Source organism: Polistes dominula, unplaced genomic scaffold (assembly GCF_049000335.1).
Source record: "Polistes dominula isolate Pdom_NZ unplaced genomic scaffold, Pdom_raw_medaka contig_33, whole genome shotgun sequence".
Lineage (NCBI taxonomy): Eukaryota > Metazoa > Arthropoda > Insecta > Hymenoptera > Vespidae > Polistes > Polistes dominula.
In genome coordinates this window covers 4,800,108-4,828,028 of record NW_028300998.1, presented here as the reverse complement: position 1 = coordinate 4,828,028, position 27,921 = coordinate 4,800,108, and the positions used below count along the sequence as shown (strand labels likewise).

At 32.3% G+C, this 27,921-nt stretch overlaps 1 protein-coding gene across 1 annotated transcript in view; it reads right to left on the bottom strand.

The window, feature by feature from the left end:
- The window catches only part of Mid1 (calcium-permeable channel component Mid1), a 53,978-nt gene that overhangs the window by 12,041 nt on the left and 14,016 nt on the right, over nt 1-27,921 (bottom strand).

Here is a 27,921-nt window from a genome sequence, read left to right as displayed (position 1 = left end):
ATTATGTTTGATTTATATTCACGGTAACTATATTGAAAAGAAGGAAGATCGTAATTAAAGAACGGCAAAAACAACGATGACATTAGGAGCTCTTCCTTCCTTCCTTCTTATCCTTCTTCGTTTCTTCCCATGGGAAGAAAAAGACCGTCTCTTCCTTTGCCATTTTTCGGGGGGGGGGGATAGCAACCCCTGACAAATCAGTCGTCTTCGTAGTAAGGTGGGTCAGTGTTTGACCTACATATTCATTAAACCTGCCCACTCTTGTATATTCTATAAGAATCAGCTATAATTACACATCGACTTCAGGATAGAACCTTCCATCGATGATACGAGATTCTCGAGTTTCCCTCAACGAGCTTTTTTTTCTCCTTCCTTCGGCCTACACACCCACCGAGATATCTATTATCTACTTTTGCCTTTCTTTTTATTTTTCTTGTAGGAAGAACGGTTTATTAAATTTGACCCGTATGATCCGTGCATGCTTAGACGATATAGAAAAAAAGACGAAGGATAAAGCCGGATAAAAAAGTACGCGGATGAGAAAAGTTTTCCTGCTATCATGATACAACAGCCACTAACTTGAAAGATACTCTCAATTATGATTGTATATCGTTGACAATTTTAGAATTCAAACAGTAATTTCAAGAAATTAAACAATAAGTTAATCTCTTCAATACATCTGACCAAACTTCATTGCTTTACAGATATACGTTTCAGCAATGATTGACTTCGCTACTTGTATGTATGTCTAACCAACGATTGACTTTACTACTTGTCGTTTGACTACTACGTTTGACTCGAACTTTAGACTTTATTACTTTGCACGTAGGTCTCACCAACGACCGACTTTACTACTTGCTGCTACGTCTAACCAACAATTGACTTTACTACTTCGTCGATACGTCTGACTGAACTATTGAATTCATTGCGGGTATGTCTGAGAAACGATTGACTGAACTACTTTGCATATACCTACCATTACTATCGGATAATTAGCTCGACTACTTATTAATCGACATGTCCGACTTATAGGAGTTTCTATTATCGGATAGTTTGTTAATTTAAACGTCGACACAGATCCTATTTCTCATGAATTCCATCGCTTAATTGACGTGTATCCGTTTATCCATAGCTATCATATTTCTTATAAATATGGCATGTTCTTTATACGTGTTCTACTTTTATTTCTTTTTTTTCATTCTATTTTATTTTATTTTATATTTTACTTTTCTTTATTTTATTTTATTTATCATCTTTTTGATATATTTGTAGCCGTAATCGAATGCTCTTTATCGAGTTATCAACCCAATAATCCAGTCCATCTCATATTACCATCACCGGCCACGCATATATATATATATATATATATATATATATATATGTATAAATCTACGTAACGTTATATTCGTACTCTTCTCGTTTTTTTTTGTATCATTTTATTATTCCTTCCTTCTTTTTTGTCGGTTTTTCTTTTTTCCATTCGTTCGCTCTCCCACGAATCACAGTTTACGTTTAATTACCGATCTAGTTCTGTGTACGTATTCGGTTCGACAGTATCGTTTGACTCGCAAAACACGAATAAGCGATAAGTTTCGTTTGTAGAATTTTTTTTTCTTTGTCGATTATTTCATGAAATAGGAAAAAAAGTGAAAGAGAAAAAAGATAAGGGACGTGAAAGGTCGAGGGGATGGGAGGAATAGAAAGTGGAGGAGATGAAAATTCTTTTGACAAATGAAAAAAAAATGAAAAGAGAAAGAAAATGTTCGGGATGAAAAAAGAACAAACGAAGAAAAACAAAAATCAACCCCTACCCTAATACCTTCTGCTGAAAAAAAAATATATTACGAACGTTTTACACGGATTTCTTTTCTTTTCGTTTTGTGCCACTTAGAACGAACTAAACGAAACGAAACGAACGAACGAACAGAGTGAAACGATAACGAGAAGAGGCCGCGCGGATTGCAGAAACATGAAAATTTTTTGCCCTCTCTCTCTCTCTCTCTCTCTCTTTCCATAGGAGTACACGCGATGTGTGTGTGTTTGCGCGCGCGTGCGCGTACGGCCTACCGTGATATCCTTGTAGTACACGAGGCGTGTACCTGCGATCCGGTGGGCGTGGGTTATGGATCGTAGGACCTACTAGTACGTATTTTATACTGGCGAAACGAGAAACGCTAGAAATATTGCACTTCACACGGTCTAGTTGTTGTATCGCATTGTTCCGAACATCGTTTCTTTCCCTCTACTTTCTCTTTACTGATTCATCCCCACTTTCGTCCTCCTACCCTGTTCCCCAATATCCTACCTCCCTCTCTGATTCTATCCTCTACTTTTCGGATTCCCGATTCCCACAGGTTTTTCTTATTCTCTTCATTCTTTTTCTATCTTTCTCTTTTTTCTATTTTTCTCTCTCTCTCTCTCTCTCTCTCTCTCTCTTTCTGTCTTTTTTTATTTTCTTTACTTTTTATCCCATTACCGTATACCTTTCTTGCTTTCTTTGTCTCTTTCCTAACATTTATTATTTTTATTTTGCAATTTGGTTTTATTCTTTTTATTTTTATCAAAATTTATTCTAATTTATTTTATATTATTTTTCGAATAGGCAGACATATTTGAAAATTTATTTATACATAAAAAAGAGAAAGAAATAAAAGAAATTCCTTTGATATTCACAAAGAGTTTCATAAATTGCTGCTCAAAAAGGGCAACTTTTCTTTCAACCCTCCCATCCTCTTTCTCGCTCTTTCTCGTTTTCTTATTCTTAGAAGACTTTCTCTTGGTTGTTATCAGCCGATACTCGTGCACAAGTAACGGTGATGAGAGCGGAGAGGCACGAAATGAATTCCTAGAACGAATCGTGAAAAAGAGAAGCAGCATGTAGTCCCGTTACCGTGCACACCAATACTCTTGCATTTTTTCCCCCTTTTCTCTCTAATTCTTTTTGAAACTCGAGGAGAATATATCGACGTGATATTATACTCGAACGTCCAATTCGAAAGGTTCCACGAATGACGAGGATGAGCTTGGGCCACGTCTATCGAGACTTCTTTTTTCCCTTCTTCGAAACTTCTCCAGTCTTTTTTTTTTGTCCCTGCTCATCGATGTCATTGAGAATATCGCCTTCGTTTCCTTTTACCTTTCTGATGAAATTTTTTCCTTAGAAAATCACGACAACCCAGTTCCTTTTACTTTTATCACTACTATCATTCCTAACAACGATAGTTTCTATTTTATTATTATTATTATTTTTATTATTATTACAATTATTATGATTATTATTATTAATAATGTTATTGTATCTATAAAATATAGGCAAAATTTCTTATTGTAGTTATAAAAACTCGGTATAACGTAAAGAACAAGAATAGTTCTTTTCGGAATTTAGACGAGTCTATATCCTATCTTCTACTTGAAAAAGTAAAGTGAACTAGGCTATAAATTCAATGTCCAACTATATCTTAGGTCATTTTTAAAGAAGCCACTATGTCGTCGTTCTGTCTCTGAGGAACGATGCGGTAGACATCGTTGTAGGTTTAGCGAGAAACGTCTCGTTGAAGTGAGAAAGTGGATGTATTGGCAAGAGAGATAGGAGGGATGGGTAGGTTGGTAGGTGTAGATGGTCTCAAAACTTAGGAGAGGATGGGTGGTTAGGTAGGTAGGTCGGTGGTAGATAGATAGGTAACAACACCTGAAGTACTCTTCACAAGCTGGCTGACCCAATTCTCTTCCTACCTACTCTCCCCTCACCCTCTCTCTCTCTCTCTTAGCGATCTACGTTAGAAACTAGGTAGATCCGACACACACATATTGTTGGCTATCTAACCCTCACCCTAAAAGCCACGACTATTTCCTTCTTTCTTCAACCAGTTCCTCTTTCATCCAACTCCTTCTTCCTTCCTCTTTCTTCTTTTTCTCTAATACTATTGCTAGATCCATTTTCATCCTTTTCTTTGTTCAAAATCAGTTCACATTTTCTCTTTATGTGTTGACAAATCCTTTACTTATATTTTTTTAAATAAGACCGATTAGATTATCTTATTTTCTGTGTTTTTATTTTTTTATCGAATAATTCTTATGACAGTTGTCGTTGTTATGCTGATATAATATTTTGGGGATTTATTATTTGTCACGAATCCTTATGTTTCTTTTTGGGAAAAAAGAAGAAGTAAATGGAGAAATAAACTAGCTACTAATGTCATTCTTACCCTAAGAAATGCAAACAACAGGAAAACCCATAAACCCATCCGAACTAACTATCGATTCGCCATTATCTTAAGATATCATTGAATCGATCATTTTGATCGCACTACATTATTCATAAGAATTATGCAGAATAAACGAAAGAAAAATCTTCTGTTTCTTCTCCTCCTTGCATTTTTTCTTTCCCCTTATATGTCGGGTCTTCATTATTAGTATTCGAACGCGTGCCAAGTGTCAAGAAGATAATAAAAATGAAGTTAGCTAATCAAAAAAAAAAGAAAATAAGAAAAACTCGCCTTCCTTTCTTTGAAAGAAAGAAAGAAAGAAAGAAAGAAAAGTAACGCGTGAAACGTAATTGTCATTCTCGAAGATTTTTTTTTAACAAGTAAAATATTTTAATATCTTACTTCGAGAGCTTAAAATTAAAATTTAGTTCTACATAATTGAAGAGAGAACCAAAAAATAAGAAGAATAAAATGAAAGAAAGAAAACATCGGTCTTTCTTTTCGATTCCATCGTTGATAACAACGGATAACAATGGTTGACGAAATAATGGCGAATCCATCCTGGGAGTCCTAATTTTCTATAAAAGAAGATGGAACGGAACAAGTAAAGGGATAGATGATAACAGCATACAGGAAAACGATGGAGATCGGTAAGAGGAGAATGAAGAAGAACAGGAGTAGGAGAAGAGATGGAAAGAGAGAAAAGTAGAAGGGCGAGTGGTACCAAGAGAAAACTCTCACGACACAAAACTCGATGGTATGCACCAATCGTTATCATGTAATCAGCCAGCAAACTAGATAGTCCGCGAAAATCGATAGTAGCCTGGTGCCCTAAAATCGCGCTTTCAAAGCTTCTCGTTTCTATTCAACGTATGTACGTGTGTATGTGTGTAAGTGTATTTTCTATATGTATGTATACATATATAACATAAATATATATATATAGATAACCTAGAGTTGATTATAATAAAAAGAGGAACTTTCGAAAGAAACGAAATGTATAGAATAATGACGCCATTGTTAAGAACTCAACGAACATACATATACATATATATTTTAATTCACATCTCCAAATCGTGTTAATGATCATCATCAATATTTTTTTCGAAGAAAAAGAAAAAAAAAGAAAAAAAAATATCATGTGGGCAGATCACACGTGTTAGAAGTGAAACCTTCGAAAAACTAAGTTTCGAGAAAAAGAGACGACTGCAGAATATCAGGAGTAGGATAATTATTGTGTTTATTTGTTATAATATTATTATTATATTATTGTTATCACATTCAAAAATTATTATACGTTTTATTGAAAACATATATAAATAGATAAAATATTACACAGCAAGCAAGTTCTCAATTCAAAGAAATGAGACGAGTTGCTTCTGGTAACTAAAAAATGCATGGTAACTAAACACCTCTGTTAGTGTAGTAAACACCTCTATAGTAAGGTTTTATCCAAAAAGTAGTGAGGCTTTTTCCGAAAAGAAGTCAGGTTTTTTCTGAAAAGTAGTGAGGTTTTTTCCGAAAAGTAGTGAGGTTTTTTCAATAAAGTAGTGAGGTTTTTTCCGATAAGTCCGTAGGGTTTCGTCCGATAAGTCCGTAGGGTCTCGTCCGATAAGTCCGTAAGGTATTTCTGATAAGTCTGTAGGGTGTGTTTAATTAGGCCTCGTAGAAGAGTCTCGTAAACAAGCCTCGTTAAAAAGCCTCGTAATCGAGTTTCTTGTATTTACAAACTTTTCTATTTTATTGAAAAATTAGTATAAATTTCCTAAATACGCAAACATTATAATTAAAAAACATGTCTTTGGATATTTACAAAAAAAGTATTCTACAATGTTGTCTAATTTTTTTTCTCTCATGTATCTTATAATCAATTTTTCTTTTTTGTAAAATTTTGCAGACAATACAATTATTTTAATCTATATATTTCATAATCATTAATAAGAATAATAATTACGAAATAAATAAATTAATAATAATTTTTCAATAAAATAGAAACATTTTTAAATAGAAAAGTAATGACACGTTTGGTAAAAAAAAACATACCACGCACCTTCTTTGTTTATGTCGACCGTCGGTTCGTTTGGACCTTATACTTTTGTCGCATACCTACGTGCTTATCTCTGTTTATTCTTTTACCCTTCTATCGCTCCTACCTACAAACATTTCGAGTATCGAAAGAATATGTGTGTTTACGCTTTGTAGTATGTAGTCGCACTCATCAAACACACACATATACAACCAGGAGCGATAACTACGAAGCATAGCATAAAGAGGAGACCGAGAATAGGAAAAACTGTATAGCTATATTCTGTCTCATTCCCTCGCAGTCTAAATCCTATGTTTGTCTCTTTTTCTCTCATTATTTAGTATGGCAACCGTTTCATAGCTTCGTTACATAGCTCCGTTTCCGTTCATTTACTTTTCAGATCACTCCCATTCTAAAGAAGTTTTCACTTCAAAAAGAAGAAAATATTTGATTTCGATATGTCTATTGTGATTGGATTTGTTCAACTGGAAGTAGTAAAATCGATCATTTGTCTGACACAAAATTCAAGTAGTAACGGAGACTCAGTCGTCAGCCGCAGACACAATAGGCATGTAATATTTACGGCCATTGGTCAGTCATTGATCCAAGTAGTTGAGTTAGATAATTGATCTGGAGCAAAATCCAAGTAGTCGAATCGAACGTTGGTCAGACATTAAAGATATGAAAAAATTACGACTATAATTCGTGTACATTGAATTGAATTTTTTTATTCCAATAATGAAACAAACGATGAATTGAAAATAATGAAATAATTTCAAAACCATCCTCTGATCATATTCTACACAACTTTGCGGAGTACGGTATTTTTGCGTAGCAAGTTAATTTTTAACAGAGTTAATAAAATTACCATTTATACAATCTTTAACTGTTATAAACTATGAATAAATATAGCCCGCGATTATATGCAAATAAAATAAAAACATCGCCAGCTACTGGAAGGTTAATATAACGAAACATGAAATGTTTAATTCCTTTAAAACTGGACAACAGAGAAAGAGAGGACCAGTTGTCTTCTCACAAAAGTTTAATTATACTGGCGAATAGAATAGAATAGAATAGAACAACATATATATATATATATATATATATATATATATATATATATATATATATACCTAACACATACATACATGCATAGGTTGGTAGATAGGAGAAAGAGATCGTTTCTGGTCCAATTAACCGGCTTAAATCGTTAGAACGAAAAAACGATTAGGAGTTCTAATTGTACAGGGATAATGAAGGATAAGCTATCATTAGCGAAACGTAATTAAGATCGATTCATAGTTTGAATAGAAATTTTTCTCGAGAAAGGAAAATCTTAACAACGAAAAAAAAATAGATAGTTAGACAGCAATAGGATAAGAGAAAGAGAAAGAGAGAGAGAAAGAGAGAGAGAGAGAAAACGATTCGGCCATGTGCCAAATTTTCATACGGCACTTTGAAATCGTGCTTACGGAGTTGGAAACAGTTTGGGGTTATGAGTGTGTGCTTGTGCGCGCGTGTACGTACTCTTCTTCTCTGTCTCGCCGTTTACATCGCGGCTGGGGCCATAAACGTGCTTTTCAGGCTAGGAGTGTCATACTTGGCGCGCGCGTGCCGGATTAATTACCAGCCAAGGGGGATAAGCCGAGACGAAGAAGAGGCCGACATATTAGGAAGATGTGCCGCAAGGCTCTAAGGCCACTTTTCACGATTGCTGCGACCGCTGTTCTTGCTGGCAGCCAACACTAGTAAATCCTCGAACGATCTTAAAAGTGACGATGAACCTTTTGAAGTCTCTCCGTTTTTTTTTCTTTCATTTTTTCTTTAATTACTTTTCATCGTTATCTTTTCTTACCACACAAATTGTTTTCTTCTTTCTATGAGTTTCCTAAACTAATCAAGTTAATCAAATGATCTTTTTGTCCTTTTAATAATCAGATTACATGATTTATTTATATTCTCACACTTGAAAATGAAAAATTATTGGTAATATTTCGTTTAGGAAAATTTTTATATAACTTCTTTTTTTCAATATCTCAGTGAGATTACTTTTCAACTTTCTACGATTATTGTTACATTGAAAATTGAACCTTAGATCAATCGTTTTTCGTTATTACGATTGATCGGCAATTTGATATCATCTTTCACCCATTTTAATCCTATTTAATCTTTTATTTCGCTGTACTTGGTTAATCCTACTTGAGCCAGTCGAATGTGGGATTTTGCAGAAGATGGAACGGTCGTTGGTGGTACGATTATTATTTATCCAACGTTAACGACGACCGATATCTATTTAAATAAATTTTGAAAGGCGTTAAAAACGGTAGGATAAGATGATCATCGATCAATTGCCTTAAATACCATCACTATTTTTTTCTAACGAAACGTTTGCAAGTGAAACCAGAAGTGCATGGCAAATTTTCATCGAGCCAACCAAGGCAGAGTGACTGCTTCTTTAAGAGATCCGAGAAAAACGTCGTTCAGACGAACAATATATGCCCTTGTAAAAAAATTGCAAGGTGATGAGGTGAATGAGTGAGAAAGAAAGAAAGAAAGAAAGAGAAAGAGAGAGAAAGAGAAGACTGCCGGAAAAACGACGAGCTAGCTCTTATTAGCAAAGCCAACTCCTCTTCAACCTTCTCTTCGTTCGAGAGGTCACGAGTGAGCACGTTCACACTCTTTTGCATCTCTCACTTCCTTCCATCCCTTCTTTCCTTTCTTTTTCTTCTTCTTCTTCTTCTTCTTCTTCTTTTTCGTCTCTTTCTGATGTTCTCCTTCTTTTTCTCTCTAGATTCTATTCTGCTCGAAAATCGGACGTGCTCGATCGCTTGTGGAGAATTAAAAAGAAGTAGGAGAATGTAGAATATAGTGTGAAAGTGGATGGATAAAAAAAAAAGGAAAGAAAAAAAAAGAAATGAAAGAGAGAGAGAGAGAGCGCGAGAAAAAGAAGTATAAAAAAAAATCGAGAAAGTGATACGATGACGTAACACTAGAAGAGAACAAAGTGACAGGTAGAGCTATTCGATCGGTACGAGGGTCGAATTGTTGTTCACATATCGTATAAAAAGGGACATACTGTGGAACTTGGAGATGGGGGATGCAAAAAAGAGGGTGGTTGCCACTAGTCACCACTAGATGGCTTCTGTTGGTTTTAGCTTGCAAAAGCATTGCCCTCGTGGTCATTGTGACCCAGTTACCCCCGGCCCATATCCATATTTCTCATTCTTTCCAACATTTTAACCATTTTCTCTTTCTCTCTCTCTCTCTCTCTCTTTTCCTTCTTTTTATTTTCTTTTTTCTCCCTTCATTTTTTTCTTCTTCAACCCTTCGCGAAGAGGAAAAGAGCATCGTGAAAGTCTCAAGAATAAAATATGCTTATTAACCCTTTAATTTTATTTTTTATCAACCAATCATTCTTTAATTAATTTAATAAAATAGATCGAAAAAAGGGGGATATTAATAAAATGTTGTATTGCAATAGTGGAAAGTGTGTAAAAAATATAATGTAAAATTTAGCATTAGAGTTGATATAAGAAGTGTGATGTCGAGTTATATTTGACATAGAAGTGCTAAAGGTTAAGATATATCTTTTTCTCGTGTATTCTGAACAAAATTTGTTTTTCCTCTCCCGAACCATCTATCCATCCTTCCTTCCTTCCGTCCATCCGTCCATCCGTCCGTCCGTTTACCTTTATAACTCAGACTCCGGTTACAATAAAAATTCAACAAAAACGATTATCCATGTCTCTCTTTTATATCTTTTCATTTCTATTACTTCCTCTTCGTCCTTTATTCTTCCTTCCTCCTTACCCTTTCCATTCGCGACTCTTTTTTTCCTTCTTTTTTTTTTTTTTTATCACTGGTTTCCTGTTTTTAGACGGGATAGAGAGATCGCACCCTTTCGTCGACATTTCCCAACCGATCAATCATTGTTCGTCTTTCGAGAGAATGGTGATCGTTTTATCGTTGAATGTGGATCATTCAACGAGGGTTCTTGTCCTCTTTCATTTATCCATGCGTACATACATAATATGTAATCTCCACGTTATAATATGCATCTACGTATATACGCATGTATGTATGTATATATATCAACGATATTAAAAAAATGTTCTAACAAATGTCCATAGTTAGAATTCTTCTTATAGTCAGAAATATATCAAGTATTGTCAATGAAGTTATGAATTAAGTATATTCTTGTGTGTGTGTGTGTGTCTGTGTGTATACATGTTTATTTAGACACAGAGAGTTACATAGGAGTTTTATTGACTTCCGGATGCGTTCATAGAATCGGAACTTGAAGTTTCAATGTCGTTGCTTGTTCCCTTGACGCATTTGCGAGTTCAATTAGTTCCGCTCGAAGAAATGAGAACACGATGCATTCTTTTTTTCCAATTATCATTATCTTCGAAATGAAACGAAAGTATTTGTTGACAGATGTATCAGACAAAAAAAAAAAGAAAAAAAAATAATTAGATGCACTAGAACAACGTCAAAGATTTCACAATTAGATTCATTTAAGTTTTTAACACAAATTTCAAATATGTAAATATAATTTTTAAGATAATATCTCTATAGAATATAACTTTAGAATCATAATCAATTACTTATTAATTCCAATTTTAAACTGCTTGGAAACTACTTGGACGTTAATTACTCCTTTAAGATTTTAATAGCAATTTCTCATTTTCTCTCTTTCTGTATTTCTGTCTACTAAAGTTCACGATACATACTCGAGTCAAGTAGGATATTTCTATCGCAAAGGATCATTCCTTTACTCTTTAGTCTACCCTCAAGCTAAAACGATTTTAGCGAACAGGTGTGACTTAACTGGATGGCCTTTCAAAAATTTCCTGCGATCATACTGTCTCCCTTTCTCGCTCATGCTCACTCGATCTTATTTCCTCTCTTGCTGGCAGACCCGACAGACTCGTGGTCGTTTTAAAGACAATTGCTTGGAAGACAGCCGTTGGCAAGTGTCACTCTTCTATGCACACAAAGCAAAGTGTACTCTAACTCTCTAAGAGAGTGAGAGAGAGAGAATGCTTGTAAAAGATAGCGGCTGATGGCCTCAGGCTCTAACCGTTTTCATCCTGCTTTACGGTACCTATTGTGCTAGAATGTTTCCTTCTTCTTCTTCTTCTTCTTCTTCTTCATTTCGCAGATTACGGATAATCTTCATTCCCGAATGGTCGTTTCGTAAATACTCGTTGAAACGTCCAAAGTAAATCCGTCGAAGATATTTTATATCATTTTAAGCTTATTAATATCTTTACCTATACAAAATTATATTGTCTCCTTTGAATAATAATAATAATTATTATTATTATTAGAATTATTATTTTGTATGTTTTTTTTCGCGATAGATGGATTATTATTAAACGTATTTCTTTTCTGACCAACCTAACGTAAAGGAGGTCTTACATAAAATATACTATATAATAGGAAACGGATTATTGTAATTAAAGTGGATATTAATAAATTAATGATTAGGTTATTTTGGTATTATAATAATTTGTTATATTTGTGATATTATTTTAGGAAGAGAAAAATTTGAAAATTTTAGTTTCAAAATTTGAAATATTTCGCCATCGTATGATGAAAAGTAGACACCATTGTAATGCTATAGGTTTATAAGTTCTCAAAAGCATCTGAGTCTATGGTTTTGCCTGATCAACCAACAACTCGCAAAACCAAAGTAAAACAATGAAATAAAAACTCATATTTATATATACAAATTACATTTTGTATTCATAAACAATAATACGAAGCATCCCAAAAGATTCGACCCACGCATCAAAATCATATCGAAGTGATTTCATACCACAACTTTTTAAATTTTTATTTTATTTTTTTATTTAATCCTTTTCAAAATCTCACGACGTAAAACAAGAAGGTTTTATCACAAATTTAATATTGAAAATCCCTGTTTCAATGTTCTCTATGTATGTTTAATATATTTTTATTATTATTATTATTATTATTATTATTTTTATTAGGAATTTTATCGAGAATTAAATCCACTGTACGATTTACTGGGAAAAAATTTCTCATATTTAACGTTCAAAGAGAAAAATTAAGGAATTATAAGATGCGCGCGGTTAATATTTATGAAACGTATACGGTTAAACAGATAATAAAGAAGTCTATTACGAAATAAATAAAGCACACACAAAAAAAGAGAAAGAAGATAGGATGGTAAAAAAGGTTTGTGGTGGTTGTATAAAATATGAAAGTCTATGTAAGAACACTTATGTTTATGACAGAAAACGGATTAAAGAATAATCGGTAAGAACGCTGAGCTGGCTGGGCTTTATAAAAACAGAGCCATGTGAGTTTCGACTACGATTGAAGAATTATGTATTATATACATAGGTACATACAACCCTATAATAGAAGTACTTGTAGTTAACTTTTTTTCTCTCCTTTCCTTTACCACTTTTTTTCTCTTTCTCTTTCTCTCATTCTTTTTACAACCTTTAAACGATCTATTATCCTAATGCTCAAAGGCACCCAACTCGACGCGATTTTAAACGATCGCGTTGGGAATTGTTCACTCAGGTAAAATCAATCGAGCAACCCGAAATACGAACAGCGAGAAGTAATCGAGTTAAGGGTTTGGTTCTTAATGTTCTAACAATAATAACAACAATAATAAGAATAAGTATAATCATAATAATAACAATAATAATAAAAATAATAATGATAATGTATTTTGTAATTCTGGAAATGGTAGATTTCCAAAGTCTCAAATCAATTACTCAGATATCAAATAATCCATAGAATAGCACCACAATAGCCTAGTCATTTATTTCATTTCCACTTTAATAACAATAGTCCACTTTTCATTACACAATTTAATTAGATGTCTTAAGAAGCCTCTTAAAGTTGAATTCGTTTTCACAAATACGTTCAATGACTAAAGAAAGAACCGAGAAAATATAAAATAATAATAGAAATTGACAGAAGAAATAAAAAAAAAAACAGGAATATATGTTTGGAATGTTTCATTCAAAAAGGATTAAATAAAATGTAACAGATATCAAAAGGCCTGTACTTTCAATAGATATTATTTCCTGTCAAAGAGAAATCTTTTGGTGAATCTTCTAAGTACATACTAGTGCAACTACTATGCTAATACTATCGCGATTTACATTTTATGTGACTAGAGAAAAGCGTGGGATATATTTTCCGGTGGTGGAATTCGAAATTTTGATCGGGTTCATTGAATCGTCAAGGATGGTGGATTCAAAACCATATAACGTTTGTGCTACCTTCTCCACAACGTTAGATGTAAAACGTTTTGCCATTATTCAGCCACGCGCTCCCTCCTTTATATTTTCCGCTTTGAATTTTTCGCTCTGTCAAATAATTCCCCTCTCTCTTTCTCTCATACACTTATTCACTCTCTTTCTTCATATTTTTGATCTCTTTTCGATTCCATAATTCAAAACTCATTCCATTCTTATTCCATGTTCATATTTTGTCTATCTAATTTACGTATCTATGTATTTTATGATTTATTATACCATTGACGTTATATACAAGTTAAATTATTTATATAGTAACCAATTTTATACAGGATTTAGTTATGTTTTAACATTTTAAACGATTCTTTATAAACTTAACATTATCTCGTTATCAAATCGAAAGTTGATGATGATAATGATGATGATAATGATATTGATAATTATGATGATGATGATGATGATGATAATGATGATGACAATGAGTAGTAGGTGTATTTAGGATAAGAGTTGAATGAAATGTAAGGCTTGATTAAAATTGTATCCTTTGTTTCTACCATTGTTATACTTCCCACCATTCCAGGATGATTTATAGTGTAGAGTAGAACGACATTTGCATTTGATTTAACGCCAGGCCACTCCCATGTAATTAGCGGATCGATTTGTCGGGAAAAAAAAAGATAGAAAAAGAGTGCGAAAGAATAACAAGCGAAATGAATTGTGTAAAAAGGTAGCGAGAAAAGTAACGACTCGTCGTTATATTAATTCTCTGAATAAAAGGCCATGTAAAAAGAAAAGAGGGGTAGGGGCGGGGTAAAAAAAAGAGAGAAATCGATTCATCACGACATCTAAGCTATCCGAAAAATGTTACTCTAATAAAGAGGAAAAAAAAAGTAGATAAATTAAGGGACCCATTCGAGTGGTTCACATAAAAATAAGATCGTTCATCTTCCATGTTTCTTTTCTATTCTCTTTTTTTTTTTTTCATTTACATTTGTCCTAATGGAATACGTCTACTACGTGTGTTCAACGGTTACAACAGTTCGCTTGATCAAAATTCGAAGCAAATAAAAAAAACAAACAAAAAAAGGGGAGAAAAGAAATGTTCGACAAATGGTAGCTTCCACAAAGAATCCAAAGGAACACAAAGGTAGCTTGGTTTTTCTTGAAATGCTAATAGCTGATTATTAGACACCACGTATCACTCTCGTCACCTCGAACATAATGGGAGAAATTTTGGAAAAAATATATCTGATCACCAATAAATGCCTGACTTGTACTACTTATCGAATGATACCGTTCACTTTCTCTTCGTAAAATCGTAAAGTCATCGAGCTCGAATGATTAATCATTAAAATAGAGATACAATAGGGTGATAAAACAAAAGAAAATCATTTTTCACAACAACAAATACAATAGTCCTTTAGAAATCATCTTCTCGTTGATTAATTAATTAATTGCAACAACTAAAATAAATAAATAAATAAAAAGAGAAAATGAACAGCAGACATAGAAAAAATAATACGATTGATTTTCGAAGTGTTGGTTAGTAATCTATAAAAAAAAAAAAGAAACAAAAGAGAAAAAGGAAGAAACTAAATTAGAATAGAAACGAGCCGAGAGGAAGTTAACGATTGGTACAATAACAAGTGCGTCAAATCGGATCGTTTATCGAGTCTAAGAGATAAACACACGTTGGAACTTTAGAACGTGGTTTAAGCCTATCGAAACAAATGGAGCTTGGCGTACGCTTTCACAGGCAAAACGACTAACGTGGACGATGACAAAATCCTTAGTGGCTGTTACAGTAAAGTCGTATAATTACATTACCCGTATTTCCGAGCTTGTAACAAGCTTGAGTAGGGATTTTATTGTATTTCCCTTTCCAACCTTCTTCCTCGTACTCTCTTTCTCTATCATTCTCTCACCCCCCCCCCCTGTACTCTTCGTTTCCCTCTTCTTGTTCTCACTGCTGCGGCGAGGAATTTCATCGATTATTGGATATTGCAAACTACATCCAACAGGCTTAGACTGATTGCACTTTCGTGCTCGTTACGCAAAATGTTCTCGAGGCGAGCTCAAGAATTTCTTGAAAAAAACGTCGAACGCGCTTAAACAAGAACGAGACCCTTATCGATGGAAATAGGGTGCAGAGGTGAATGGCGGGGTTTGGAGGACGAGGGTGAGTAGGAAGGAAAAAGAAGGATGGCAAATGAAAGGGATAATTTATGAGAAAAAAAAAGAAATAACTGGTAGGTATATAGTTACGATTTTTAAAATGATTTCGTGTTTTTTTTTTTTTTTTTTTTTTTTTTTTTTAGAAGCCGATTAATCTTTTATATATCTCTGAACGTATTACGGAATACCTTGAAATTATTATTCAACGAAATGTTGTATCGAACAACTTTGGTTATATATTTATATATTATATCAAAAGTATTATTTTACGTTCAATATATCATAATATTTCTAGTATAGTCATATTTTTCAACGAAAAAAAAAAAAGTCGAAAGACCGTTTGAAATATCGTTCATGAAAAATTCATGGAAATTTAATAGTTCAATCGATCGGTTAACCGTATCATGAAAATGATACGGTCTCGTTTACAACGAAATATCGATCGTAATGGGTTAGAAAGTGTTTCCCTATATATATATATATATATATATATGTACATAGATGCATACATTTAATAAATAAAGCAGCAAATGTGAACGTATTAAAAAATGTCTGACCATATAAGCGATCCCCTGTTCGTACTACTTAATAAATTACCACTCTAAATTACAAAAATATTAATCGATAATAATTAATAATACTACAGGACTGACCTCATCTACGGGATTCTCTTTAACACGAGTATAATAACTAATTACTTATTTGTTAACTCTTTCGATGATTAATAAACGCAATCAAAAGAAGAAGAAAAATATATGTGTAGTATTATATATTAACTGATAAGATGAATAAATTCGATTAAATTCGGTTAGAATTAGGACACGTTTATACGAATTTATTTACGTTGCAATTTAATTTGTCAAAATGCTTTTAACTAATCTTTTAATATATCTATATATGTATATATCATATCAAAGCTTGTGAGTTTCTAATGTCAAAACGAAACACGAAATTCTTTTTTTATATGTGTATATATATGCATTTGAAAACAAGTTAAATAGTAGCTCTCTCTCTCTCACTCTTTCTCTCTCAAGCTGTATTTTTCATATATTCTTCTCGTTCTGTTGTATATCTTTTTTCTTCGTTTTTTTTTTTTTTTTTCTTTAAATTTTCCTTCAAGTTTCTTCTTTTCCTAGCCGAACGGGAAAAAGTTTTCAATAAAATTTCCTTCTATTCGTCCAGGAATTTTATTTCCACCTTTCCGTCACCATTGATTTTATAGTCATTTTTTTTTCTCTGTCTACCCATCCATCCATCTATCTATCTATCTATCTATCTATCTAACTATCTATCTATCTATCTATCTATCTATCTATCTATCTATCTATCTATCTATCTGTCTATCTATTTATTTCTCTTTCTCTTACTTCTCTCTTTTTCTCTGACTTTACTTTTGTTCGCAAACTTTGGTCGGTATTAAAAGCAAATAGAAAGAGAGAGAGAGAGAGAGAGGAGAGATCATATCTGTTTCCTCTTTTATTTCTTTTTTTCTTTTCTTTTTTTTACTTCGAAACTCGTTCATAATGCGAAAAAGAGTAGATCCTTTTAATCAAATGAAAACAGGATAGAACTGATGGGGAGGAGGAGGAGAGATTCGTCATTTAATCGTTTTAATGTAACTTTCCTTCTGACTGCGGTTACTACGAACGATCAACGTTATAGTCCTTCTTAAAGAGATAATAATACAAAGTTTCGTTTATTTTGTTGCATTTATTGCGAAGTTAAAGATATTCCTATCTTTGTGGACAAATGTTAAAACAACAAATTATCGGGGTCCTTTTTCTCTTTGATGAATCTTTTTTTCATATTTTCTTACTATTTTAATTTGATATAATAATAATAATAATAATAATAATAATAATAATAATAATAATAATAATAATAAATCTTAGATAAAAATACGAAAATAGTTTACGAGGTATCTGACATTCGAAATAATTTTCTCATACGTTAGCTTGATAAAGTATGAATAATCATGCACCCCATCAACGTCATTTCTCTCGTAACATTTTATGAGGAAAATCATCCTTGAGAAATTGAATACCATAGAAATGAGATGAAGAAAGAAATAAGAAAATATAATAAATTGTTAACATTTCATGGTAATCATCGTAAAATAATAATAATGTAACTACATATATATTAATAATAATAATAATAATAATAATAATAATAATAATAATAATAATAATAATAATAATAGTAATAATGACAGTAATAATGTGATAATAATGATAAAAATAGGTAATACATAATGATACACTCCATAATGGATCGTTCATCGAATCCATCGAATTGAGGGACGCCTATTTCTTGAAGGATTCGAAGCATCGTGCCATATCGTCCGATCGGGTTTGATCCATCAAAAGCAAAGATACAATCGGCATCGTGCCAAAGGCAGCTTGCTCGATTATACGCTAGGATAAGCAGCAACAGCAATAAGAGGAAGAGTGAAAAAGATAGAAAGAGAGAGAGAGAGAGAGAGAGAGAGAGAGAGAGAGTGAAATGAAGAGCTGAAAAGATCTTTCGACGAAAAGAAGAGAAAATCAGATAGGTGGATAAACGTTTCAAGTAATGTTACTGAAAGAGAAAAAGGAAAGAAAGAAAGAAAAGAGAGAGAGAGAGAGAGAGTAAAAGAGAACGATGTATTCCTACCACGTGCAATTTGATTGATCGAACAAATTTTTCTTTAACGTTTATCTTTTTATATTTTTCTTGTTTCGAGACAGATTAAGTCGCGTTAAATTAGTCAATTCTTTGTGTTTGTCTTGAATCAATTTTATTTGCTTTTTATTATATTTTTTTTCTTTTTTTTTTGAACGCTATTAAATAATTGAACCATTTAAAAGAGACAATTTTGATGAATTTATTTGTATGCATTTGAATAGCATATATTTTGTATGTATATATATATACATTTTTGTTGTTCGTTGTCCTTGCTTTCAACGATAAAATATATTTCGAACTGTCGGGTACATCTTCTTGATTCGACAAATTAATTTTGACTCGTCAAGTTTGTATTGAATTTTGAATTATTATTTGTAACACGTTTCATCGTGTTTTATTTATTTAATTTAAAAGAGAGATAGATAAAGAGAGAGAGTGAGAGAGATCAAATGAACGAAAAGAAAAATATTTCTTCGTAAAAATCGTAGTACGTTTGACAAAATCGAAATCAATATAAGAAAATAAGATTAAAATGATACATTAACGTTATTAAAATATAATGAAGAACATTGTTGTTCTTAAATACGATAACACAATCATGTACGTCTTTTGTTGTTGTTGTATTTTATTAACAAAGAATATATCAAAATCTCTCGTAGATTCGACTTCGACGTCATCATCTAGAAATGTGATCCCTTTCACGATAAATATTAGAAAATAAGTTTAGAAATGACGTACGAAATGATTCGTAAGATTCTAAAAGAGAAGGAATTGAAAAGCTTTTTAGAAAAGGGTGAGGTAGGTAGTTGTCGTTGCGAAAATCGATAATTAGAAGGATGTACACGCGACAACGTGATGCTGCCATGTGACTTGAACGTTCGATGATATTATGATCGAAGAATATACATACATATCTATATAGAAATATATACACTATTATTTTGAAAGACAATTAAAACGCAGCAAGTCAACGTGCACATATATAATACGCATTATATTTTATAATACATACAGGGTGTCTCAAAATATGTGAGAACATAATTTTACGATTGCTTTTAATAAGAAATAAAAAATACGTTCTCATATGAACGTCATATTATGTGAGTCACATGCCAGATATAATCTTGTTTCCGATTTATAGCCATTTTTGTATTATATGATTCTCATAGAAACAGTTCGAAGTGGCCACCTTTGGATTCGATGCTGACTTCCAAACGTCTTATCGTAGATCTTCTAACTCGTTCAAAAATGCCAGGTGTTGTATTTGTGTTTGCCAACAACTCTATTGAATTAGATGACGTAGTTTCTCAGCAGATTTTACTGTTTTGTTATGAACACTTAAGACTTATAAAAATATCCCCGCAAATAGAAATTCAATGGATTTAGACCACGTGATAGTGTTGGCCAATTAATTGACCCCCCTCATGATTATTTATTTGGGAATCAAAGATCTAACATAAGATAAGAAGCTTACTTGTAAATAATTAAAGTAAGCAATCAGTAGAGTTATATGAATTATGAGCTTATAATTCGGAAATATATATCGAATATACGATTACATGAACTTTTGTTTCTTATTTTAGTTTACTGAAACCACCCCTGAAGCTATGCTCGCATATTTTGAAAAATTCTGTATACATATATTGCAATGTATATGTATATAACACAATATATTCGTTAAATATTAATTCTAAATAATAACGACGTTAATAGAAACAATGTCATAGCGAAATGACTTTTATAATTGACATGAAAACGACTTTATATATTTCTAACACAGTTTCTCGACAATTTCTATGCTGAATGCACGTAATTATACGTACGTATGTATAGTTTAGTTAGCTTTATCAATTTAATTAAATATATTTATGTAATTAAAGTATATTAGGTATAGTTAATGGAAAATAACGATTTTAACTAGATGCGATGTACATTTATATTTTCTTTCTTCTTCTTTTTATTCCTCTTTCTCTCTGTCACTCGCTCACAGGTGTATTGCTTTATCCAGTAGCCTTTATCCTTGTTTCTCCTATACTGCAATGTAATTAATTTAACACGATCACCACCAGCAAAATTTACTTCCCTTCCATCCCCCGCCGGCACTCTCGTAATTCATTCCAGGCCACACAAACCCGAGAATTTCTATCCCCCTTAACGCTAGCCCCAAAATCCGATAGTTATTAATTTCCATTAGCGAGCACGATCATGTTGTTAACATATACGATATAAATAATAAAATGATAACTCTCTCTCTCTCTCTCTCTCTCTCTCTCTCTTTCTATACACATGCATAAATTTACGACAATACAATACAATTCGAGGAAATTTTTGAGGATAGTTCTCTACAAGAATTTAAAGAATAAGTTAAAAAAACAAAGAAGAATGAGAAACAAAAAGTAAAGGGAATGAGTTAATTATTTTTGCATGGTCTCTATATCAAGGTGATACATCGGCTTGGTTGGTTGGTTGGTTGATTGGTCAGTCGGTCGGTCGATCGGTCGGTTGGTCGGTTATATGTAAACAGAAAACGGGGGGAGTAGATCGATAGACGTGAATTAGTGAAAAGCGATGGAAGATAAAGAGCGACGCGCGACGTCCAATCGTTTACTTTCGTGAGACATCGACTAAGAACAGGATATGCTCGATTGTCGAGGAAGATAAACGAAAGACATTCGCATTCATTTAACTATCCCTTATTCCAATTGTATCTCGAAGCTTTATAATGATTCCAGAAATATATCATAATGGCAATAGAAAATGTACATTTCTAAAATAAAAATAAAATTTAATTATCTTCTATTATTATCATCTCTTTTAAAGATTCGAATCATTTTTGTTACAAAAAAAAACCTTCATAGACACATAGCTCTCACGTTTTCAAAGATGTTGCTTCTTGGAGTCAAACGTGTCATCTATCCAAACATATTCATCGATGGTTGACTTTAATGATCTGAGCTGTATTTGATTTATCAATATTATCCAGGTCTGTTGGCCAACAATAAGTAAAACAAAATTGTGTATTTATTCGAAATAAAAAAAAAGAAATTGATATGTGTTTTTTGTTAAAATTAAAAAGAAAAAAGAAAGGTGTATAATAAAATCAAAATTGACCAAAGACAAATCTGTGACTGATAACTTACTTTATATATCCTTTACTTGTTTTCCTTTTTCTTCCTTTCCTTTCCTTTTCTTTTCTTGTCCTTTTTTTTTATATTTTTATTTATTTTTTTTTTCTTACTCCTATTACTTTCACTCGAGCCAGCGAGTCAGAAGATTTCCCTCGCGTCTACCGATCGGTTAATTGCTACCACGGTCGTCCATACTATCCATGGTACAGTGTAGAAAAGAAAGACAAAGAGAAGAAAAAAAGGGAAAGAGAGAGAGAGAGAGAGAGAAAGAGAAAAAGGTGAGAAAGCACGGGGTAGATGGGCTCTGCCGGTGTAAGATAACAATGTTAAAGCAAGGGAAAAAGGAAAAGCAAGACGCTCGGGATCGGCTGGTACGACGTGTAAGGTACAATCAATCAGAGTGAGTAAGAGATGTCTAGGTGGTATACAAAGGTGATAGACAGACATGTTGGACCCTCTTCGACCTAGGTCTTCGTCTCTGGAAACACATTAGTGTCAGTTTTGAAATAAAATAAAGAAATAAATAAGGAAACAGACAAAATTAAATACTATCTTTCCTTTTTTTATCTTTTTTTTTTCAAGAACGTCAAATTTTCTTCAAATTTATTTATACACAATTATTTGATATAGAATATAATGATCCAAATATAATTTTATTACGTTATCCTAATAATTTTTTACTAATTGCATGAAATACTTCTTTCTTTCTTTTTACATATATAAGAAAGTCAATTATGAAGAAATAATTATAATAATGAATAATCCAATACGCTACTAATGATCTGATTTATGTTAATTATTTTTACACACACACAAAATAACATTTAAATAATTTTTTATTATTATTATTATTATTATTATACTCAAATTTAATTAAGAGTTTGAATTATTTGAATTAAAAATCTTATATAATCCAATACGTCATGAATTTGAATTAGAACTTTGAAGTAAAATAATATTTTTTTTATAATATTTTGAAACGTGTAAAATAGAAAAAGAAAAAGACGACGAAGTAATAACAATAAGAATCCGAAATATTTTTCAACATTTTTAACGAAAAGAATCGAAAAACTTCGTTCTACTATGGTAGAGTTTTTAATCTTTATGGCGGCCATTGGAAATGAGAAACGTAATGGGACAGAAGCATTCAGTACTCCCATGGCGACCTTACTACTACAGTCGGTTCTGTACACTCTCGTATATCGTCTGTTACGAGAAAAGGAAAGAAAGAGAAATAAAGAGAAAGAGAAAGAGTGAAAGAGATAGATAGAGAGAGAGAGAGAGAGAGAGAGAGAGAGAAAGACTAAAGAAGAACAACGTTACATCATTGTCGCTTTTTTTCCTATGCCCTATCTATCCTCTCGTTTCGATCTTTTTTTTCATATTACATGACACGAATAATAAAAAAGAAAAGTCTTGGGTCTTCGGAGAAAGAAAGAGATAGAGAGAAAGAGAGAGAGAGAGAGAGAGAATTGCTGAGCCTGCCAAATGGTGATAGCTAAGCGGATATTAGGATCGTAGTTTAGAACTTAGACACGTTTCTGAATGTTGAGCGAACAATAATGAAACGATAAGAAGAAGAAGAAAAAGAAAAAATGCAAAAAAAAAAAAAGAAAGGAAAGATTAATCGGCAAAATGTTATAATAATCAGAACGATTATCCACCAACAGCAGCAGTAGGAATAAAAAATAAATGGAAAAAGAATCATTAGGATAGTATTAAACAATAGTGAAAAATAAATAAACTAAAAGAAGAAATAGTAAAAAAAGAACATGTGTGCATATTACACAAGTTAGAAGTGAAACCATCAAATAAACAAGTTTCGAGGATATAATTTATTATATAATATTATTACAATATTATTTGTATTTTTAATTTGTAATTATTTATTTAATTATTAATTTAATTATAAAAATTCGCGCCTGTTCGTATGCAACCCTTCAGACACACTTTGAAAATGTTGCTTGCGAGCGCCATCTACTGGGACGGAATTTTTTGCAGTCAAAACTGTTTATACACGTATGTATGACGGGTTGCCTGTCTTTCGGACAGAACAAAATTCCTTTCCGACAGATGACGCTCACAAGCAACATTTTCAAAGTGCTTGGAGGGTTGCACTCATACAGGCACGCATTTTTATAATAATTACAAAGAAAGTAAATAATAAAACACTTTAAAAAATGTTTACAAATCAAATAATTTTATAAATAATGATGACTTATAAATAATGATATGTTTGTCTCTTTTTCTCATCTTACGTAATGTTAAAGCCGTTTCTTTCCCCCACTACATCCCGGTTTCATTTTTTCAAATTACACCCATTCTAAAGAAGTTTTCACTTCAAAAAAATAAAAAATATTACAAAACTCGTACGCATTGTTTTCCATTGTCAGTATAAAATGAAGATCAGCTATTAATTCTCACAAATTCTCGACGACTAGGTAGATCGGTTGTTCATCCTCCAAACTGTTTCCCGAAGGTTTGCTAACAGTTCTATTCCAAGCACGTATCCTCGACGATGCTCGACAATGGTCCTGGAATATGTCGCACTGACTGTACTCGTAATGGACCGTAATCATTCTTCCTTTCGGCATGATGAAATACGTACATATATATATGTGTGTGTGTGTATATATATATATACATAAATAGATAGGAATAGAAATTCTTCTCCTTGCTATTTTACAAATCGGTGCTAGACTTTATCGATTCATATACAATATTATTTTAAATGAAACAAAAATTTGTTCCCCTACCAAGATCGCGTATAATATGAGTAGAAATAATTCGCGTTTTTGATTGTATCCACACACTTCTGATAAGTTCATTAGAATTGATTAATTCGCGTGTAAAATAAAATTATTAACCTATGATTAAACAGAGAAACTGAGAAAGAGAGAGAGAGAGAGAGAGAGAGAGAGAGAGAGAGTAAGAGAAAAAAATAAAAAAAAGATTATGACTCCTTTCATAAGCTTATTTTACATTAAACTTTCTTCTTCGTATTATTATCAAACAAAAAATTTCATTGTCACTAATGGAGATCGCGAAAAAAAAAAGAAGTAAAATTTTTGACCGGAAAATCAGCTTTTATTCGGGCTGTTAGATGCCATTATCACCTACAATTTAAACCGACCATCTGAAAATACGATAGAATTTAAGAGAACAAAAGCTTGTAGTATATATATGTGTTTTATGTTCTGTATATGTGTATCATTATCATGCTTTCGCTTTGCTTATCTCTGATACATAACTACGTGTGTTACGACACACCAAGGAGTAGACACTCGATTTTCCTTATTATCTCGAAAATCGATCTCGATTGTAAATGAAACTCCTTCTAGATTGAACATATTATATTAAATAGTACACACATTCATATACATGTTTCTACCTATTATACGTAATTATATACATATATAAATACATATGTATAAAAAGAAAAAAGATTGTCTGACCATACATGGTTGCCTAATTTATTCTACTTAAAAAAATACAAAAAAGCAAAATTATCATCGCAATAAAATGAAACAACAATAGAAAATGAAATAAAATGAAGGAAAAGAAATTTAACGTAAAAATGAGTCTTAGAGGGTAAGCAATAAAAGTGAGCAAAAATAAAAGCAACTTTATATATATATATATATAGTATCTAGGGATTATCGAATGTTTTGGGAAAGAAAGAAATAAAAAATGGAGGATGAAAAGAACGATCGTTTCTCGATTAGGATAAAAAACTTTGCTCGAAGAAGGGGAGAGAAGGTACTCCTTTTCTCTTGCCTTGGAAATCCTAGAAAAATAACGACAGACGACGAGAAGAATAGAGAAAGAGATAGAACGGGCTAACATAAGTTTAAGGGAGAAATAGTAAAAGGGAGGAACAGCCCGAAGGGCTGACACCACTCTTTGTGCACACGCGTGTCGTATTAAAACTTTTCTTGCCCCCTTTATACTTTGTTTCGCCCTATCTGTCGAAACTATATATATATATATGTATTTATATATTATATCTCTCTAACCGAGTTTTTGGAATATTACAAACGAACATTAGTAGCCATGCAATGCATTATTTATACATAATATTATCAATCTTATTATTCTGGTGACATTTACTATGAGAAAGGTAACATAGAACATTTGCTTATACGTAATACTACTGATCGTAACTATAATATAACAATGGTGATGATGACGACAACGACTACAAGGATGATGACGATGATTATGATAATGATTTTTATACACAACTCGGACAAAGAAAAGAAGGAAGGAAGATCTCGAAAGGTAACAACAGTCTTTTTTAGATAACTATTGGAAAGGAATTTCATAAGATCGGACCTTTTACGAGGGATTTGAACGTTCGTAGGAAGAAAAAAGAGTAAGAATATGAAAAAAAGATAGGTAGATAAAGAGAGAGAGAGAGAGAGAGAGAAATAGAAAGTTTATTATGTACTCTGGTTTGACGTCACTCATAAGAGCAGCTTCGTATAGGTATGTACGTATAAGTGTGTTGTGTGCGTTTCTGTGTGTACTTCTGTGCTCCTTGGTAAGAGCATTTAATTGCGAGGGCAAAATGAATCGCTCGGTCGGAGAATATGTATACAGCCTAAAAGCGAGAGGCTCGAGAGAAAATGAGGAGAGGGGCTGTTCTAGAGGTCTGCGTTGTCGTTAACGATTTTTTTTTCCTCCAGACGAAAGCGACAACAGTTTATTCGAATAAACGCACCGACGATATCTCTCTCTCTCTCTCTCTCTCTTCCTTTTTTACTTTTATTTTATTTGTTTTCTTTTTTTCTTAAAATTTAATATGTATATTAAAATAAATAATTTTTTTGTAGAATAATTTATACTCTAAATCGTAAAAAAGAATATTTGAAATTTTCTATATATACATATATATATATATATATAAATCTAATTAATTTATAATAATGTACACAAATTTAAATTAGAAAATATTAGAATCTTCTCTCGTTATCTTTTGCGTTAGACACATTACTTTCATTTTATTATTTCTCCTTTATGTTGTTTTCTTCAATGCATTATATAAAAAATAAATAATTAATACAATAATCTATATGTTATTTTATAAACTAATAGAAAATATTATTCGAAACTTCCTATAAGTAGTCAATGAATATCAATTTACGATACATTTATTTTCTATACCATAATAGTCTAGAGACCAATAGTCTAGGGACAATATGAGTATACATACTACAAACTGTATAACTAATAAGAACAATATATCGTAATATCTCTCTGAAACTTCCTATAAAACAAAATTCATATTAATATAGTTAAAATTCCATTAAATAACAATAAACAAAATAAAACTCATCGTTAAACTATTACTCGTAGACACACGCAAATTAAATATACGATATTTCTTAAGATTAAATAAGGATTAGAAATGGATCGAACAGGGATAGGCAACGATATCGTTCCGAAAGGATGGTCCATATCGAGAAAGGAGGGTGGCAGGAACGAAAAGGACGCGCTTTTGGGCTCGTCGACATCGAAGACGGCCTCGAACTTTCGATATTGATCCACATTTCGGCTACACAGAACTAGTCCTTCGGCAGTTTTCTTCTTCTTCTTCTTCTTCTTCTTCTTCTTCTTCTTCTTTCGAAAGCCTACTTCTATCTCACCTCTCCAACTCCATCCCTTCATCTCCCCCATATTTGTCCATCCCTTTCTAACACTCGTACAATTCTTTTCTCCAACAGTCCACTTACCAAAAGAAAGAAAAAGAGAAAAGTATTCGACTTTTAGTTATATATTTCCACTTTTCTACAGTTCGAACCCTAAACAACGCTTTCCCTCTTTTATCTTTCTCTCTCTCTCTCTCTCTCTCTCTCTCTCTCCATCACATTTTTACTCGCTCTAAAACCCTTTTCTAGGAGTCCCGCAATCAGATAAATCGATTCGTGCACCATCCTTTTTTCTTTTACTTTGATCCTTCGCTTTACTTCCGTACGAAACACGATATCGAGAAAAATGGACATCTTCGTAAATCGCATCGCATCTATAACGTAGTTTATATCGCGCTGAGCTTTCATCTTTTCTTTTCATTTGAACTTTTTCTCTATCACTCACTCACTCACTCACTCACTCACTCACTCTCTACTTCCTCTCTCTCTTTTTATTTTTTATTTTTTTTCCTTTCCCTTTCCCTTTCTTTCTTTCTTTTTTTTCAGAATTTCCAGCTATTTAAAAAAAAAAAAAAAAAAAAATAAATTCCACGATTCCAAAATTTCATCCATATTTTAAATAAAAAGTATATTTTTTATAATTATTGACACAGATAATAAATTTAATCTTCACGAGAGCTCTGGAAATCCACAAATTTTTGCAATCTCGATTAAAACGAATCAATTATGCGAAATATTTTATATACGCGTGAGTTTTCTAATTTCAACCATTTGTACGAATGAAAAAGTGAAAAATATACAGACTAAAAATCATTT